The sequence below is a fragment of the Micropterus salmoides genome, unplaced genomic scaffold, assembly GCF_014851395.1.
Source record: "Micropterus salmoides isolate LMB-PRFRI ecotype aquatic unplaced genomic scaffold, ASM1485139v1 Ms_hic_scaffold_15, whole genome shotgun sequence".
NCBI classification, from domain to species: Eukaryota; Metazoa; Chordata; class Actinopteri; order Centrarchiformes; family Centrarchidae; genus Micropterus; species Micropterus salmoides.
In genome coordinates, this window is record NW_024040596.1 from 5,694,313 (window position 1) to 5,706,851 (window position 12,539).

A 12,539-nucleotide genomic window follows, 5' to 3' on the forward strand; every position below is an offset into this window, starting at 1 on the left:
ACTCGGATGGCCACGTTTTCCAGCCCATGTCAGTAAAAAAAATTCAGATTGGCTCAGCAGGAGGCTACGCAGTCTGTTTGCTTGGCTTCCTAATTACTGAAGAAGAGCTGACAGCCTGCGCTGAGTGGTGTGGGCCTGTCAGGACCTTCTGCCAGGCTGCCAGTGGCATCTCTCCCCCAGCTGACGGTCTTGGTTTGGTTTGGGCCGGGCTGAAGAGACGCGCCTGCCAGATTCAGATCCGCCTTATTGTTTACACCACAATTCAAGAGGGCTGGAGGGTTTGAAGAGAACAAAGACAGCGACCATTTAGAAAATTCGAAATGAACAAGGAAGAAGCACAATAAGAAAACTCAGCACTGAGCTGCTTGGCCTGTCGCTGAAATGGGTAAATGTGGCGTCTATTTCCCCTGATTCAGGCGTGCAATCTTTTTTTTTTTTTTTTTGCTTATAAACACTTGTTAAAGCATGGATTCAGTGTGTGTGGTGCCTTAAGTCACTGACATGCAGGCTGCACTACGGCCCAAATGCTTTCCTCCGACGGACGCGCTGTAAAATCCGCCCAGAGGACCGGACAGCGCGGAAAACTCAAGTGCGCCTTGGACCCTGCGCAAGGCCACATGCTCGCAATTAAGACTGCGGTTTTGAAGCTGTTTCCCACCTGGGAGTTACTACAGAATAGATCCACATCTGCTCTTTCATGTCCTTTATAATATTATGACTTTTAATCAGTGACATATTTTGGGGGGTTAGAGTGGACACTGTTTGCTCACACAGCGCTTGTGTCATTTCCTACAAATTACTGAGCTGTGTTTCTAAACTCTGATGGAGTTTTCAGAATCAGTGCCAGGATCCATTGCAGTAATGCTGCAGCTCTTAGCAACCCTCTCTCTTTTTATTTCTCTTCTCACTTTTGTGGCCAGCTGACCTAGTCCATTATAGCCATCAATGCAACAGCAAAAAAGAAAGTCTAGCATTTCATGGTTCTGTTCAGTGACGCACATCTTGTTTGTTTGGGTACAAGGCTGATAAACATCTTGGTACTGAAAGCCTCTGGGATCTGTCTTGGCTGCTATGAGAGAATGGCACAGCAGCCAAGTGTAATCTTCAGCATTGGACACAAACAGCTCTTTGATCTGTGCTGGGACTGAGCCATTAGTGTGTCACGGCACACTGAAGCGATAGCTCAGAGCAGAAGTTAACCTTGACCGCAGATTAGGATTCAGATAGCCCCGGGTCTTTTACCTTTAAAGGTAAGCTACAATAAATGCAATGAACAGTATGTGCCTAGCTTCAAAGGGCACACCAGTCAACTGAATGAAAATAATGCAGGAAATGCCTTGACTAATTGCATGCAAATCTCTCTTGCATGCAAAGTATTTGTGGAATCGGGATAACATTTGATTCCTATAAACTGTTATTGCATCTTTGGGGCAACAAAACATGCTTGATTTGTGATCCTGTACTCTAGTCACTTGTGTGAGGTGTGCCACCAAGACAAACTCAGGTACGTCAAAACTTGCCAAAGAAATTAATCTGATTCTGATTCTTAAAGTTAAGTAGCAGCTTACTGGCTCCTCGCCCATTTCTGTCTGCATTTCAGACCCAGGTCTGGTCTGGAAAAAGCATCATGGTCATAAAGTGGGCCTTAAGCAAACACCCCTCCGGGGGCACCACCCCGCTCCTTGGACCAGCGAGAGCCTGAAGCTGGATCTGAGCCCCGAGCTTGATAAAAACACATCGGTTTTGCAGTATGGGTGTATATACACTGCATGACAACAGGTGGTATTTAGATAATATGACTTTTTACATGTGCACATGTGTACAACACATCATAAACTTCTCCTGTATTCCACTATTATAATCATTGATCCCAATCTGTGCATTCTTTATGATACTTTTGGTGTGGGTCTCTTTGGTATGTGTGAAAGGCCACAGAGCCTCTGGGAGAGGACGGATCTGTGGGAATGTGTAGACTGCAGTCATCAGTGGGCACACCTGCAGAGTATGTCAATATGGCTTCTCACTAAAATCACCTGACCGCAAAAGAAGAAACGTTTATTGTCAAAACGAATTCTCATTTTTTCATTTGAAACTATAAACTGTTTAGTAGCATATTTCCAAGCTTTAGAACAATGAAACTCACTCAACCCATAAAAAAGGCCACTTTATCTTTCAGGTCCAATAAGAAAAAGGGAAAGAGAAGTTATTTCCATGACAGCAACAATATACTGACATAGGAGAGGTTCAGTAGGTCTTTTCCAACTGAGAATACCAATGACGTTAAACTTAATTTCTTTAGAGTAAGAATCATATCAACGAGGGGATCCTGTGAAGTTCACACAGCATTTTATAACTAAATAAAATCTCAGGTGGTAACACCCAAAATTTGAGTGAAGATTTGGTGTATTTTGGCAGAGTGCACAAAAACCCCTCTGGTTGTAATAGCTGGCAAAATCATAGCCTAGTATGATGTAAGCATGATTTCACCATGCACTGTCTCCACCTCTGAAAAATGGTGAACAGAGGGTGTTCTCTGCAGTTGGAGAAGTAAATAAAACTGCTTTTAAAGCAAACATGTTTTGCACTTCTAAAATGTTAGGGGGCTTGTAAGAAAATAGATGACAAAAAGAAGTAAGGCATAAATTAAAGCAGCAGAGACACAATGAAATGAAAAATCCCGACTTTTAGCCCCTGGTATGTGTCATTCCCCAGAAACTCTGGATCCTACATTTCCCACAATGTACCCTCCTTGCATCATAAATGCCCACAACTTTCAAACTCAACATATCTTTTAACAAAGACTTTCTGGATGATTTCCAGCTGTGATGATTTTGTTGTGTAGCCTGTAGGTATCATTTATGGGGGACACTCTTGCTGAGACCAGATGTGAATATGCTCCTCCTGCAATTTGCTTGGAACAAAACACGATCAGGTCCGTGGAGATACACACACACACACACACACACACACACACACACACACACACACACACACACACACACACACACACACACACACATACTCAAGAGATGGTCTTAACAGGCACAAGGGCGTCTTAGGTCACTGCAGAAACATGCCGGTGGAAACACTGCCCCTAAAGACCATCTGCTAGCTTTGTTGTGCACCGGTTGTCTTAATCTCTCTTTGTCCTGACCCTGTTGTTCAGGTCAGCGAGGTGTTGCAAGTTTTCCCATTTCGACTAAGAGAAAATAAAATAACCTTTTTTTTCTTTTCAGTCTTTTCAGTTCAGGGTTAGAGAGGACTCTTCTCTGGATTTGATTTAGAGCTGAAAAGAATCGCGGTCACTTAGGACATCCACCCAGGTCGAGTGGTGGATAGACAACCATGGCTGAACTGGGGATGGAGCACAGTGGACATAGAGGGTGAATATGTTGACAATAAGACAAAACAAAGAATGCAAACAGGGAGCATATTTAATGTCACTCTATAGTTAACTGGGTGATTATCTGATAATCCAATTATCTCTTTTATTCTGTTCAGATGAATGCTTTCCCTCTGGTAACAGATGCTCTATGTCTATGATGGGACTGATCCTTTCCTTAATGAAAGGAGAAAGTGCCTCTGCTGTTTGCATTTATCATTTACCACGCTCAATAGGTTGTTGGAAACAGCTAGATGAGATCTGCCTAAAGGTAACTAAATCCACCCACCAGCATCTCTAAAGTAAATCCCTAATTTAGATATTATTCCTTGTTTCTTTAATTTATACAAAAACTAAGGTTTTTGTGATTTTACAGGGCATTTTATGGAACTATTTCTTATCCGAGCACAGTGAGTCTTATTGTCACCGTGAGGTCAGTGGCGGTATTTTCCATTCAGATATGAAAGTGGTATCTCATCTGACTCTTGGCAAGATAGTCAATGAGCGTACTTCAGAATCTCAAACTACTTTACTTCTTTAATCGGCAATTAAACTGTGACAAAATAGATCAAGAACCACCAGAATCCAAAACCTTACCTTGTCTCATTTCACATGGGAAGTAATTCAACTGCAAAGCCAAAACGTCAAACACACTTGGTGAGAAATGATGAGTCTGTGACAAGAAGTCACTCTTTGAAAAAAATATATATATAAAGTAGTAAAGTAATAGTAAAGATTAATAGTGCTTTTCTTCCAAACACCTGTCACATATTCGGGTGTGCATGCCTCGGACAACAGAAAATGTTTTTCTTATTCTTTCATTCTTACACTATTCCTATTATGACAAATACTCCAGCAATATAAGAGGGGTTGCAGATTATGCATGACTCAACTGGCATATGACTAATGTATCTCAACCAGGAGGAAATTCCTGCTCTTTCCAAGGATATGTAGAGAGGAAAGAGAGTGGGTTCGTCAAGGAGGACGGTTAGGCTGTTAAACATATAGAGAGCTTTTTTAAACAGGTCCCATCTGAAAGAATCATGATGGCTCTATTATTTTTCCCCAAGTTGTTGGCACAATCGAGCTAAACCTGAATCATCCACCAAATGCTGGAGAGACACGAGGCTGGTGATAGAGTTTCATATTGCAGCAGAAGACGAGACGTTCAGCTTGTGATTGATTTTCGTCCGACTTATATCAAAATCTTGCTGCTTTCAGCTCAGGCTCACACGATCTAAAGGTGCTTGCAATGTGAGATGGTGTGCTTGGTGAGCATCTTTATATAACCAAATCTAAAGCTGGTGAATGGAAACACACACTGAGTTGTCTAATGTGAGCAAAGTAGAAATGCAAGGTGTTCATATATTTAAAGTGTTCTGCGGAAATCATTCCATAGCCAGCTGTTTCATTGAGGTCTCTTAATATTGTGGCTCAAATGTGAAAGTGTTAAAAACGTTACAACTTAGGATGCTCAACGCAGCTGGAATTGTGGAAATACAGGAAGATTGGGTATTTTCAGGTTGGTGATTTTACATATTAGGAAAAAAATCTTAATTTGTTCTTTCCACACAATCCTTCAGATTTTCAATTCTAGACAACATAATTTTTTAAATGAGCATCTGCTACAGTAATTTTCTAAGTAGTGTTTATGGTTTCTTTTATCCTACAGACAAGTGAATTTTGAAAGTCCTTTAAGCATACTTTTGTGTGAATGACAGCTTATCAAACACAGACTCTGTTTACAGCTCACAGGTACAAACAATTCTCAGTCATTTTTTCGTATCTTGGCTACAATAACTTGACCTCGGCCTGATCTTCCCCTCATTCATTCAGACCTCAAGCCTATGAGGCACGCAAGCGTTTTTAATCAACTGCAGTGGATTAATCCAACCTTAGAACTGAGCAAAGTCACACATTGCGGCTCACACCAAAAGTTTCAGCATCTGAGAACAATTAAACGTCTGGTTTCCATGAGAGGCTGATTTGCAAGTTGACAGTTGCAGTGGAGGAGAGCACTCACCCCCCGAGAGTGCCCCACTGCCTGCACCAAATAATACCACCAGACAACATGCATTAGCAATGAGGCCTGAGCGATTTTAAAGCACAAAGTCAATGAAAACAGAGTTGAAAACATGAGCAGCAGCACCGCAAACGTTCCGATCCATTTGCAGACGTGAGAGGCGCATTCCTTGCGAGTACGCCATGCTCCCTCCCCTGTGGCGCCAACTTAAAGACCCCATGTTTATTCCAAAGTGGTACCAAAGAATGAAGCTTTGACATTGGGTACTTGAATTATTGCACTGCCTGTTTTTGAAATGCAGTGCCCATTCTCTTATTTGATATTGAAAGGAATAGTTAAGACATTTATTGTAAACAAGCTTACTAGCTTGAGAGTCTGATGAGGAGATCGATACCACTTTAATGTCTGTATGGTAAAAGCTACAGCCAGCAGCCAGTTAGCTTAATGTTAATTAGTGAGCTTTGAATGTGCTAGTAGGCAGATGTTCTTACCTAAGGTAAGCTGACCATCTGTTGGTTCTAGCTTCCGTACAGGATAAGCAAGTTTTAAGCTTTAAGAGGGTGCTGTATGTAACATGCTTGTGAGGCTACATCATGTCACACCTCTTTAATGGGCCTGTTTAAAATTTGCTGTCAGTGTCTCTTTAGTGTGGGTACCAGGTTTGGACAAGTTTCTGGTTCAAATCTAAAACCAGTTTAGTTAAAATCTGTGTCCAATGTCTTCTGTGCAAGGCACTTAACCCCCAATTTTCCAAGTGGATCTGCTCAGCAATCGTACACTATCATTGTGCTGGGTAGCTCCCAGGTGTGAACGACATTAAATGGGGGTATGCGATTCTTCTACTGAAAAGTAGAGCACACGTTCTCAGCAAGTCAGATAAATAAAGTAAGGAAAATGTTGCCCTTGTCAAGGTTTGACTGGATTATGGTCCAGATGCAAATTTCTACTGATTCCTTAGAGGTCGGCCTGTTTTCCTAAGCAGAAAGCCTCCACTCTGGGCAGAACAACTGAAAGTCTCCTATAGCTGCTGTATAACCATATTTAACCTCTAACCTTTCAGCGCTTGTGGTATGATGCTCTAATTTTAGACTTTAAGAAAGAACAGAGGAACTGGCAAATCATGAGCTCCAGACAGTTCTGTTTTGTGTCTCATTAAATATTTGAAAGTGTTTTAACAAAGCAGAGTCCCTCTTTGGGCATTATTTGCCATTATTCCAATGTCAACTTGGGATAAATGGCACTGAGCAGTGATAATTGGGACATCTAAATTAGTAGCAGTTCATCTGCCCAAACTTACTCTCCACTGTGAGGAGTGTAAGTAGTTGATTTAAATATGTGCTTTTCCCGTTTGACCTCCGACACACACACACACTTTCCCCAATATGGAAGTTTGGATTGGATTGAATGGCTCATGCTGTGGATGTTGCTATTTTTTAAGTGGTTTAACTGCTGCCAAGGAAAGCCTTATCTTGGAACATTTCATTTAGACAATAGTGAGCAAAACTGAAAAAAAAAGACAAGAGAGAAAGAGGTGGGGTGGAGGGGAGAAGGAATGAAGACCGGAAAACAAAACGTTTATAAGAAACAGATTGCTAAACATAAACACCAATCAGTTGACAGGAGCAGAACCAGGAAATTAGATTCCCAGGAGCTGGAAAATGCATCCATGAGAGAAAAAAAAGTACTAGTATCAATGATTCATTGTATTTTGCCTGCCACAGTTGGATGAGGAAACGGGGGTGGAAAGAATGAGAAAATAGGAAGGAGACAAAGAAAGATAGAGAGAGAGACGAGGAAGACACTAAAAGGAAAGAATCAAACAGAGGTGGAAAGAAAGAGTGGGTCAGGAAAGACAACCAACACTCCAAGTCTTCTTCTCTGGTCTGCCAGACAGGAAGTCCCTCCATTACCATCTTTCCCCTTCATCTCCTGAGTTACCATCATCTCTTCATCTATCTCCCAATCCTACTTCATGGACACTGTGAAGAGGCTGCAGGTTAGAGTGCAGGGGCCCAGCTTGCCACCCCAAATTTCAGAAAAGTATATTGTAAGGATAACAGCTACAGTATGGCTTGGCTCATGCTCACATTTTTTGTGTGTATTTTTTTTGTAGGTCATTGCTTAAATAAATAAATGAAAATATGCTAATCCGCTTTCTAGCTAAGACTGATACCACTCACTTGTCTGTCCATCTAATATGAAGCTACAGCCAACAGCTGGGAACATTGGGAAACACCCAACCTGTTTTAAGGTTAAAAAAGCACATGTATCAGCACTCATTAACATGTTAAAAAGTCACAACCCTCTGCCAAGAAATAGTCTGGCACATAATCCCTCTTAAAACAAAAACGTGTCATTTTACACTTTTTGTCCGTTGTATGAATCAAACCAGATATAACATGTTTACCCAAGTTTTTAGTTGTTGTGTTAAGCTTAGATAACTGTCTGCCAGCTGTAGCTTCATACTGAATGGACAGATATGCGAATGGTATTGATCCTCTTATCCACAGTAACTCTAACACTAACCAAGAAACTGAATAAGCGTGTTTCCCAAATTGTCAAACTATCCCTTTAAAGCATAAGAATTTCCCTTGAGTTCCCTTGAAGTCTAAGAACTTTGACTGTTCATCAAAAATAAATACTTTGATATTTAACACAATACTTGGACTCTTATGACAATGTGTTGATGCTGTTAAAACATTGAAACATGCTATTTTAACAGTGACAAAAGCTCCACTAAGCCCCTTGTTGCCTCCATCTCTCCACTCCTTTCATTTCCTTCTGAGCTTCTGTCTTGTTGGAGAAATGTAGTTCTGTGTCTTGTGGAAATGAGCAAAACATTTTGGAATACAGCAAAGGCACTTTGATCAATAGTGTCAGTGAATTTTCCTGCTGAGTCACCTGAAATGCTGGAGCCATCTAGCCAATTTGATGAGTCATTGCATTCTTGAACCAAAAGTCATGACATGTCCCACAGTGAATTAGAGTGGATACACAAACCTCCCAATTATTGGATTAACATCAAAAAGAATATAACTCAGCTACAGCAAAAATGGTCAAAACCAAACTTTTTAAATGTTGTGTCAGGCTCATAAGGGGAAACCACAACAACAACAACAAAAAATGTATTTTCAGTCACTTCAGATTATTTGAAGTGAAATATTTTTGGTAAGGGTTTCCCAAGGAAAACACAAAGCTTAATAATACAACATGAATCCTTTGTTTGACAATAGAACCACTGTGTCTCCCACTTTAAATTGAACTAATGGAACAAGCTTGACGAGAGTTCCTGCAGACACCCAGTTAGGAAGGATTAGATGTTCCTACTGTTTTAGAGAAGTCATGCTAGTACATTTAAGATAATATACAACCTAGCCTTGTTCGATGTGGGGAACAAAGACACAGGCACTACAGGGTGACGGAGGAATGAAAGCCCGGGTTGTGACCTGCTTTTCTTGAAGGCCTGACCTCACAGCTGCCCTCTCATGGGCAGGAGGATGCTCGGCCTCACAACCTAGAGACTAGCGCGACGGGGACGAGGCCAAATTGGCAAGAGCTGCAGCGTTTTGGGGGCAATGAAAAATAATTTCCTCCTGAAGATGGGCCTCAGGGGATCCAGCTTGGCCCATAGCACAGGAGTTTGAGCCATGCAGGAGGAATTCCAAGGCGCGGTGACTGAGAACGTCAGAGGGAAATGTCAAAGACAGACAGCGGCGTCAGGCTGCTGTACCCCGAACCTGTTTACTCAATATCTGATTAAACTGCACTATGAAGGAATTCAACATCCAGAGTGGAGCATGAGTCAAACTACAGGCATTAAGGCACTAATGTGCAGTGCAGAAATGTCAAGAGGGACAATTTTATTTGAAAACCACCTATTGGAATTTATTATGTAATAGACATACTTTTTTTTTATTTCATGGTGTTCTTGATAGACTTTTTTATGAATAAGATTATACAGTTTAAAAGCTAGTAGAAGCTGCAGCAATAAAAGGCTGTTGGCATAAGTGTATGAGCAGAGTAATGGTGACAAGTGTGAAAGTGTCAGACTATAATGGCCGTACTGCATACTGCATAAATATGATTAGATGTTATTGGTCAGCAGGAAGCCAAGCAGCTGATGAATGAGACAGTGATTGTGAAGCATGACTGAAGCAGCTGATACCAATCAGCTAATCAAACGCCTCTTCAGTGCTGTAGTAGAAGTAACTCTATATTTCATTTCTAGCATTTTTGTGATTTTAAATGGATTGAGAGGAACTACACTGCCTGTAGCTGCCATTTTAATGTTTTGTATGAAATATCTCAACCATTCTGTTCTGAATTGCATATTAACAGACCTTTAACAAAAACAAGTACAATAACAACAAGTAAGTAAGTAACAAGTGAGATGTCATATTGAGTATGTAGTGCACTCCAACTGCATAGTTTGTGAATGTGGTGTAGGCCTATATGAGAAATTCCCTGATGTTAGAAAGAATTTCTGAGTATTTGCCATGAGCTTACTGGTAAGGGTGTAAAATTAGCTAGGGACACGTCCCTACCAGCATCCAGCTGAATTGTTGCTGCTGTTTCTGCACCCCCCTTGCTTTGCTTGGGACTGTCTCTCTTCTTCAGGATGCTTCCCACTGAAGTGGATGTAAACTGCACTTTTATCAGAAGTGCTGAAGTTAACATTTGTTTGAATTTGTGTTGAGACTGATCAGAAGTGTTTTCAGTTAGTTTCGGTTTTCCACCTCCTTGCGTCATCCAGTACAGTCCCAAAATGAGGTTCTGTGTCTGTCAGATGGTCTGAAGGGGATACTACCATTTCAGCAGAGCAATAACACAGGCAGCAGATCACAAAAGACCAAAAGTAAATTAAATCATGACTTTATTCTCGTAATATTACAACTTCTTTCCCAAAATATTATGACTTTAATCTCTAAATGTCAGAGAACAGAGACATATAGCCCTACTGTTCTGCTTTATAATGACTATAATAGTGAATAGAGACCTACCCAGGTGTACAGGAACAGTGTTAATCCTTAATATCGTTGTCCTTTTTCTCAATAGTCTGGTAAGAAAGAAAAAAACAGCATAATGCAGGAAATGTGTATAATGTTCAAAATATTATAGAGGTGGACCCCAAGACCCCCCTCATTAATATGTGTCCCCTCCACTGTTCAATTGAAACCTCACCTTTGCTTACTAGACATACTCAAACTTCCCAAAATGCACTGCGTCTCTCCAGACAGCGCAATAGCAATCATGTGATGCAGCTTGAATATTGCTTGAACATACTGCAGCGTGAACAGCCTGCTGGTAATGGTACACTTCATCATTAATTTAGAAGGCAGTATGCAGTACATACTGATTGAGTATGTGGTAGGCATTATTATAGTGTGCAAATTCAAACGCACATTCTGACAAACTGCCCCACACTCTCTTCCTCACACTTCTCTCCTTGTCCACCCAATGCCCTCTGACTTTTCCACCTGTCCCAGTCATCTCACTGACTCTGATTGCAGAGTCAAAGTGGAGCAGCATCAGTGACACCATCACTATTAATTTCAGCGAGGTGTGGTGGTGCTTCAGCCTCAGTCTTGATGGGCTGCTATGAGTTTCACAAGCTCCTAGATGTTACTGTGTTTGCTGAGTAAATGTTCTTTGTCTGAAAATTTAATTCAGAGTATTGAAGACTACATTTACTGGGCAGTGTTGGAGATCCTTCATTTGCTATTAGAGTAGCCCCGACTATCAAGGCATGGATTTAAATGTAGCAGATTTGTTAAGTAAACATTCATTCTGTGAACTCCAGCGTTGTCTTGCCAGCAACAGTAGGTTTTGAGATTAGTAATGCTGTTCACACCAAGTGGAAAGCTTCCAGTCTGAGAAGTGAATCCAATGTGGAAGACCCTTAAACCTGCATTCTATTCAACGGCCAGCAGGGGGCGACTCTTCTGGTTGCAAAAAGAAGTCCAGTTCCATTAAAAATAATGGTAAAATGACCCTACTTCTATATTACCTCAGTAAACACTTCACTAGTCTCAATCACTAGGTCTCAATCACTAGTTTCAAGACTTCTTCAATACAACATGATGTTCATTTAGTATATTATGGTCCCATTTAGAGGAAAAGAGACCATAAAGCAGAGGATGCAGAGCAAGCTAGCTAGCTCCGCACACGGCCGTTAGCTTGAGGCTTCAAAACGTCAGTCCACAAACCAACAGGTGACGTCACGATGACTACGTCCACCTCTTATACACAGTCTGTGGTTCACACCAAATTCTACCTATGTTATGTAACTTAAAAATAGTAACATCCGGGAATTTCTGCCTCTTTTTAGGTGGCAGGAGTGAAAGTTCTTCGACATTTGTTGTGTTATGGTTTCACAATGGTGAAGACAGTTGGAGAACAGTTACAATATTGAATATAAGCTGTACAGGTTGCTTTTCCCAAATGACGTACAGATTTTTAATCCTTCTATTATCTCAAGGGACTGGGAAAATTATGCATATAGTTGCTGTAAATGGGAAAAAACCCTCCACGGGGAAGCACACCCCCCCCTAGGTTTGGGCTCATGTTTACAATGTCTGCCTCCGCCCCTGCTTTTAAGCCACCTGACCCTGACTCTAAACTTCCCTGTCTACCGGATTGCCCTACCTGTACCTGAACCTGTACCTGAACCTGCCTCTCTGTGAGCCTATATATTCTGAGTTCAATTACTGTTCTTGTCTGCTTCCATTGTCTATGCTTGGGTCCTTCCTCTGTCATCTGTCATCAGACTAGCATTTTCATAAATACATGCGTCCTGCTTGGGAATCCCCACTTTCTCCATTCTTGCGCTTACACCTCCCACGGTTTCAGCCACCACTGTTGTCCCATCTGGGTATGAAGAGGTTTTGCTTCTTTTAAACTGGCACTGCTTTGTCGCTCTTTTCCATGGGCTTCAAAGGACCATATGTCAAATGAGACATATTCTCAATTCAAGAAACAAAAGGAAAATATCCATATTACATTTGTGTGTTTTTTTATTCTTTAACAGCACCATGGCAAAAATTACATGACTAAGTGACTTTGGCAGATTCCACACTTGAAGTGCTGTTCCGGTATTCTCCTCTTGTTAAATCAGCTGGACATTTGAAGCTTGGA